Genomic DNA, 8,390 nt, shown 5'->3' with positions numbered 1-8,390 from the left:
AATAGTTTTTGTGCCCCTCTTCAGTCATGTTTATTGGGTACAAACTTAGCTACATAAAGCGTTGATATGTATATATAATTCTCAATGTACTAAAGAGTGTCGAAATCACAAAAACATCTCTATCGAAGAGCCAATATGTCTCAACATGTTGTACTAAGATTGTCCAGTATATCTCCTGATGCTAATGAACTCTGCTTAATCAGATAAGTGTTCTGTAGGTGCTCTGGTCTGGTTGGTGCCGCTTCTGCTGGTTTGTGCTTAAGGGGAGGGAGAGGTCGAACTGGATTAAGAAAACATTAGAATTCGTAAGTATCATGAAATTTTTGGTTATATATTTCAGTTCATTACATGTGTAATTAGATACTTAGCAGCGAAGTCAATCAGTAGAGAATGAAAGAGGCTTACGTACCAAAAATAGAAAACATTTCCGTTTGCTCTACTTCTGCAGCTGTAATTTCTATTTGTGACATTATCAAATTTGATTGATTGCTCTCCTCACTAATGCATAATAATACACGTTTCCATTGCATTATTTTAACTATATAATATCAAATAATAATAACTGGTGTTATAATGTGCATGGGAATTGAATGCATTAATTTCCTCATAATCATCTATCAGAAGAAATTAGCTAAATGTAACCAGAATACCAAATAACTTTGGTAGCCGGATGTATACCCCCCAATCTCTACCTCATATGTACGTAAACATTTTGTGTTTCGCATTTGGCAACCGGTAGAGACATGTATTTGACATGCATGTCAAACTTTTCCTACCAATTAAAGGTACAAATATTGTACTTCAAATAGGCCCTAACTAGTCAGAATTCGGAGTTGGAAATTACAAGGTTTGTCTGGCACGTAATGGACTTTATCCCTGAAACGATGAGTTGATTCTCGTGTATTTTACGGCTACAAATCGGATAAAGTTCTCCTTTCTTGTGCGCCTGTCTGTGGGGTTATTTCCGTCTCATCACGAATGAAAATAGCTTGCATATCGCGCGCGACCGAGACGCATCAGTGAACGGCAATACTGGAGAGATCGTTTGCGTATATAATGAATGCATTCATTAGGAACTGAAAATGGCCTAGGATTAAAAATGTGTGTATCCTTCCGTATATGATTTGTTGCGGCCTAATTAAGTTCCTTTTGTTTTATTGCGATTTCATCATGCTACGAATATAACATTTACACGGTTCGATTTCAATTTACGTCTGTTAACGCATACTACAGAGTTTTAGCAATAGGTACTAGTTTACTATCCTTCGGACAGATTTCTTCATTTACTGTAATAAGTTCCTGTAGTATTGTCAATGGAAAATACATCGTACATGGAAAGTGTGTACGCTTGCGTAACGTAATTTGGTAAAAATTTACTATTCCACAAACACACGTAACTTCTATGTTTAGTCATTTTTAACATTCGTACTTACCTATCTGCTTCGCAGAACATTCTTTAAGGTGTATTCGCATTTTTTTTTTTTGATGAAAGCAATTTCAATGTTTCACACTACTTCTTTCTTTTCGTTTTATCGCTGCACTTCGTGCTTGTGTTTTGTCGTTTTTCATGGGGTATGCAGTGTTTCCAACCTTCTTAACCCAAAAAATGCAAACAGTTAAAATGCGTTGAACCATTGACGATAGCCCCAAGACACATTACGTAAGGTTAGGTTAGGCAAACATAGTTAAAATTCGTTTATCTTTGCCTAACCTAACCTTACGTAAAGTTTTTTGGGGCTATCGTGAATGGTTCAACGGATTTTAACTATGTTTGTATTTTTGGTTGGAAACACTGCACACCCAATGAACATTGACAAAACACAAGCACGACGCACGATGGTCTACAAAGGTGTACGTGTCAAAGGCTATTGTGCGTCGGAGAATTAATTTTCAACAAAAAACATGAATTTCCACAATGATACATTCCCACATGACAGAAAACACCTTCCAGATGTTAGATAATGCTACAGGAACTTATTACCGTAAGTAGTTTCTTCTGTAAAAATGAAGAAATCTGTTTGTGTGATAGTAAATATTTACTGGTAAGGTAAATGTCTGTTATATTGAAGACACATTTCTAACGCATATTTTCAGTTTCAAATGGTTCGTACTTACCAATTGTGTATTGCGGAACCTATTTCAAGGTGCCATTATGCTTTTTACATGAAAATAACTTCGATTTTTCACATTACGAGTAATTCTTTTGGGTCCTTTCTTCCGTTGCGGAACATAGAATATTTCGCGCACAGCTGTGGATCATCACGCGTCGTGCTTGTGTTTTGTTGATTTGGAGTGGGCATGCAGTGTTGCAACCTTCTTAACCGAAAAATACCTACTTTCGTGTTCATTATTTCATCACAAACCATTGACGGATATCTCCAAAAACCATTCCCGATAGCCCCAAAAACCATTGACGGATAGCCCCAAAAACCATTCACGATAGCCCTGAAAACCATTCATGATAGCCCCAATAACCAATCACGTTAGCCTCACGAACCATTTCCGGCAAGGTTAAGTAAGCATAGTTCAAAAAATAAAAATAAAAAAATTTGGTAAAAAAAAGGCACGTTTGGAAACACTTCTTCCTCTCGCGAGGCCGCGTGACTTTCGACACTCGCGCCATCTGCAGGTTCATAATGGAAACAACGGCACAATGTTGTCGCTTCGCACAAAAGACTACTTTATTACATCAAAAGTGCTTATTTTCTGTTGTGCAGCATTTCATAGTGACAAAATACCTTCACGAAGTTTGATAAATGCAACAGAAACTCATTTCCGTAAGTAGTTCCTCCTGTAAATTTGAAGAAAAGTGTCTCCGATATAACAGACATTTACCTTCAAATTCTCCTAGCAGGAAGACTAATTATCATAGAATTTTGGCAATCATTGTCACACAAAATTTTAATCTTCTTTAAAGTAATGAGCATTGTTTGGATTTTTTTAAAAAAGTTATTTTTGTGGTAAAAGTCTAGTATAGCACAAACATATTTCTTCACTTTTACAGGAGAAACTACTTACGGAAATTAGTTTCTGTAGCATTGTTGAACTTTCTGAAGGTGTTTTCTACCATGTGGGAATCTATTATAGTGGTAATTCATGTTTCTTTCCTCAAAAGTATCTCTCCGACATGCAATTGCCGTTGCTTCGATTTGCTTCCCTGGATGTTCCCTGCATACGATGATGTAACCCCCTGTTAGTGCTGCCAACCATATTGTGATATTACTACAACCCCAAAAATTTTTAACTATGCTTGCCTAACCTTGCCGTGAATAGTTCATGGGGGCTATCTGTGAATGGTTTGTGGGGCTATTCGTGAATGGTTTGTGGGGCTATCGTGAATGGTTTGTGGTGCAACGCGATCATGAACCACAAGTTCAAAACCGGTAAAAATACAAAGTTAGTAACATGGAAGTAGGTATTTTTCTGTTAACGAGGTTGGAAACACTGCATACCCACTCGAAATCGACAAAACACAAGCACGACGTGCGATGATCACACAAGGTTTACACACCACTGGAAGCGAAAAAATGAAAAAGAAATTTCTCGTTAATTTGAAAAATGGAAATTATTTCCGTGAAAAAAAAAAAAAACATGACATCTTAAAAAATGTTCTGTAAAGCATAATGGGTAAGTACGAATGTTAAAAAATCAAGGAAGAAACGAGTTAGAGGTGTTTGTGCTATACTAGACATTGAATAGCCCCACAATCTATTCATGGCAAGGTTAGGTTAGGCAAGCATAGTTAAAAATTTTTGGGGTTGTAGTAATATCACGATATGGTTGGCAGCACTAACAGGGGGTTACATCATCGTATGCAGGGAACATCCAGGGAACAAATCGAAGCAAAGGCAATTGCATGTCGGAGAGATATTTTTGAGGAAAGAAACATGAATTACCACTATAATAGATTCACACATGATAGAAAACACCTTCAGGAAGTTCAACAATGCTACAGAAACTAATTTCCGTAAGTAGTTTCTCCTGTAAATGTGAAGAAATATGTTTGTGCTATACTAGACTTTTACCACAAAAATAACTTTTTTTTAAAAAATCCAAACAATGCTCATTACTTTAAAAGAAGATTAAAATTTCGTGTGACAATGATTGCCAAAATTCTATGATAATTAGTCTTCCTGCTAGGAGAATTTTAAGAAAATTTAAAACATTCAGAAATGTTCATGTTTCAACATGATACCCAGTTAATTTTCTATGTATGTATTTGGCTTGGTTGTGTTTATAAAGTGACACATATTTAAAGTCTAATTTACAAATTTATGTATAAAATTTAGCTAGAAATCTGCCATACTGCATGAATCGACCACATTGATATTCGATAACTAATTAAGCATGACAATAAAATGTCTTTAACCTAGTGTGACTTAGGTGTGTTAGGTAACGGTTCTGATTGTTTGATGTTTTTTTCAAATTCTCCTACCAGAAAGACTAATTATTCTAGAATTTTGGAAATGATTGTCACACAAAATTTTAATCTTCGTTAAAGTAATGAGCACTGTTTGGATTAAAAAAAAAGTAATTTATGTTGAAAAAAACTTAAAAATTACCTTATGCAAGTATGCACGCTCCCCATGGACAAGGTATTCTCCGTTGACAAGCGACAGTAGGTATCATAGACTAGTGGGAATGAATGTAGAAGTAAATCGGAACCTTAGTAGAATGCATTTAGGGACTATTTTAATGCTAAGAGAACCAAACCTGACCTGCCTAACCTAACCACGAAAGCATATATTGAACAAAATCTTAAGTAATCGCTAAAACTCCGCAGTATGTGTTAACAGAAGTAAATCAAAATCGAACTATGTTAAAATTGCATTTGTAATATGATGAAATCACAATAAAACAAAAGGAACTTCGGCCGTTGTATTTATATATAAATGGTTCTAAAAGGTTGCGTTACTTAAGATGTATCTGTAATTTTAATTATTTCATATTAATTTCCAACCTTTGGTACGTTGCATCTTATTGTGTTTCAGTTCCCAACTCTTCTTTTACCAAAAGTATTTTGTGGTATTGGTTAAACTAGACACTCTTCTGCTAATGTTAATATGCCAATAGTATAGCATTATAGGACTAGTTCAAGTATTGCTGCCAGAGACCAGTGTGAAAATACTGCCCCTCCCAGACTATCTCCTTTGAATGCTTTGTGGATTCTAAAGAATTAGTTCAGTGCAGAACCAAAGTGGGACTGCCAAGAGGGCGGTGGCAATTTACCTCAACAGGGTGACGAGATTGTGAGCAATTTGTAAAAATAGGCTCTGAATGTATGTTTTCGGAAGGGCAGTAGATCGGTGTCCCGGTGGGCCAGTCTAGCCCTTGTTCAGTGATTGGTTTAATAGTAACGTAGGTAGTTTGTATTTATGTTAACTGCTACGAGGAGATAGAGCAGCTTATAATAGGGAAAGAAAGAGACAAAAGCTGTAAGTATTGGTGGTCCTCATTAAAGGTTCTGTAATTCACAATTAATGCTATGATGTGCCACCTGGTGCGAGATTGTGTAACTACTCTTTTCAGGATTGTGTGTTTTGCCATGCGGAATCTAAAAATATGACATCCAGCATTACATAGGCATAGTGTTCTTTGTGGATGTCCTTTTATCTGATAATCACTCATTCTCATGATTCATTCTAATAGCATAATCTATAGCTAAAAATTTATAATGGAAGGACTGAGATTGAAAAAGGAACTGAAAAACTTTTTTTCCCCCCCCCCAAGAACTGATTTTCTGTACACATCAGTAAAGTTGTAGATGTAAAATCATTTTTGGTAACAGTTCCAATTGTTTTATGATTTTTTCAAATTCTCTTAGCTGCAAGACTAATTATCGTAGAATTTTGGCAATCATTGTCACACGAAATTTGAACCTTTCCTAAATTAATGAGCATTGTTTGGTTTTCGAAAAAAGTTATTTATGTTGAAAAAAACATCTTAAATGTTAGCTACCTTACGCAAGCATGCGCTCTTCCCATGTACGATGTATTTTCCCTTGATAAGCGACAGTAAGTGTCGTAGACTAGTGGTAATTAATGTAGAAGTAAATCGGAACCTTAGTAGAATGCATTTAGGGACTTTATTTATTGTAATAGTAAGAGAACAAAACCTGGCCTGCCTAACCTAACCACGAAAGCATATATTGAACAAAATCTTAAGTAATCGCTAAAACTCTGCAGTATGTGTTAACAGAAGTAAATCAAAATCGAATCATGTTAAAATTGCATTTGTAACATGATGAAATCGCAATAAAACAAAAGGAACTTAGGTTGTAAAACTCACTGCCAGTTCAACTAGTCACAAAAATAACTCGAAGTGATGATAAAATAAGTGAAGGATCACATAGACAGTGACCAATTTTATCGCCACAAATTTGTGCATGTCTTTGCTTATATCTGCTCCTAGGCCTACATCTGGACTTAACTACACAGTGTCTGAGTAATTTACTAATATTCATGATAGTAGTCTCAGAATTTTGCTTGCACTACTACCATTACAAGGAACCTTTGCAGATTTGAACTTTTGAAATGAAAGGGCAATGATTTCGCTGTAAATAGAGTAAGAATTAGGTTTTTTTTATAAGAACTGCTGTGATGGAGCTTAGTCATGTAATAATAATAATATGTTATGACTACTGGTTCGTCTACTGTGTTGTTCTATCATCCACCTTTTGCTGTTGTTGAACTAATAGAAAATGAGATATGATCTGGGCCTTTTTTTTGTCATAATCTAGACTTTGTCTGTCATCATTGTTTGTTGTGTATGAATTAACGTGTAGGTGTGGTTGGAGTTGACGGTTTACAAGTGATAACTGTGTTAGGAATACTTTGTCAATCAGAACTTTGTTCACACTTGGATAACTGTGTATGTCTGCCTGCATTTCTAATCCAACAGTGCATGAAAACTTGTGACTATGTGATTTTTCTAATAGGACGTTTGATTTTTATTGTTGTAGAAAGATTGGAAACCCTAAAGTGAGAATAGAGAACACGTTTGTTTGTTATCAGCAGATTTCACTACTTTTGCATTTAAGAATCTAGAAAGTTGCATGGGTTTATGCATTACAGAAGTGATCATTTGGTCTGCTGTATACTTTCCCAACAACAATGCATTTACAATGGCCATACTCTACAGTGGTGTCAATATTATTAAGCTATTGACTTGGAAGTGTTCTTAATCTTTTTTTCTACTTTGGTGATTTTAAGCTTGTAAAGTGGATAAAATGAGAAATTACATGAGTTTCAAGACTGACATTTCGGCATTCTAGGGTCATATCCTCAACAGGGCATATTCTGACCACACATACTTAATTGATCAAATCCAGTAACAATGTACGAGATGTCTGTAAATAATGGCTTGTTTATGAAGATGTAAACTCTTTCAAGTTTTATTAATTTTTCCTCCAAACTCATATTTTTTTTATCATTTCTAATTGTTTTTATAATTCTTATTATTTAATGCAGTGAGTTTGAAATTAAATTTTCATTATATACACGTTTTCATCTTATACAGGCAGAGTTTAGTGTAGGTTCTGGACTAAAAGTCTTAAAATTTAATCAAATAAAAAGAGTTTTGGGCCTCCCCCATGGCACAGTGGTAGCGTCATTGCCTTGTAATCAAGGGGTCCCGGGTTCGATACCCGGTGGAGGCAAAAGTGGTTCGGATCCCACTTTAAACTGTAGGTCCAGTCCCGATTAGCCTTACTGTGCATAAAGTGGACGTAAAGCAGCAACTCAAACTCAAAAAGAGTTTTATTGTTGATTAACAGATTTTGTTATTGAAAAATATTAAGCACATATTGCATAGTATTGTAATTTTTAAAATTCTAACCTATTTTTAGAAAATTTTAAAGAAGATCATTCTTATTTTAAAACTATATCAGTAAAGTCCAACAATATTATAACAGTGAGAAATATCTACATTTTTTACTGTTGTAAACTAGTCTAAATATTTATTTTTAGAATTGTCAGTGTTGATGTTTGTAAAATCCAGGCTTTATTTATTTCAATTGCATCAAGTCGGGAGGTATTGTCTGTAAAGCTTATCTCATTATACTAGTGCCATCTAGTTGGACACTGGCCACATGTATATGCATGATATACTTGCTCTTATGTCAAAATGTTCTCCATGTTAAATGCTCACATGTTATGCAGGTCTGTACTTTGAGTGTAAATCAAGTTTTGTGCCATGAGCTTGTAGTTACAGTTATATTTTCAAGTAAGACTTGAAGCTTTCCTGGCGACAAATGATAAATAGATTCTCTCGGGCTATCGACAGTTGAGTTGTGGAAAATATGCCAAGCTTTTGAGAGCTAACGTCACTCTCATCTTCTGGGTAGAAGTGAAGATGAGAGTGACTTTAGCTCTCGTAAGCTTGGAATATTT

The 8,390-nt window shown here is 35.2% G+C and overlaps 1 protein-coding gene across 2 annotated transcripts in view; it reads left to right on the top strand.

Annotated features, from left to right (window-relative positions):
* The first annotated feature begins 199 nt into the window (after positions 1-199).
* Positions 200-8,390, top strand: part of LOC145981553 (transcription initiation factor TFIID subunit 10-like) — a 34,560-nt gene continuing 26,369 nt past the window's right edge. The window contains exon 1 of one of the 2 annotated variants that reach the window (XM_083114872.1): positions 200-305. The gene's annotated coding sequence lies outside the window, so the exon portion shown is untranslated. The remainder of the gene's footprint in view (positions 306-8,390) is intronic. The other variant, XM_083114871.1, reaches the window with a different exon arrangement.

This window comes from Lepisma saccharinum, chromosome 29 (genome assembly GCF_977018435.1).
Source record: "Lepisma saccharinum chromosome 29, izLepSacc3.1, whole genome shotgun sequence".
Lineage (NCBI taxonomy): Eukaryota > Metazoa > Arthropoda > Insecta > Zygentoma > Lepismatidae > Lepisma > Lepisma saccharinum.
This window is presented reverse-complemented; position numbering and strand designations above follow the sequence as displayed.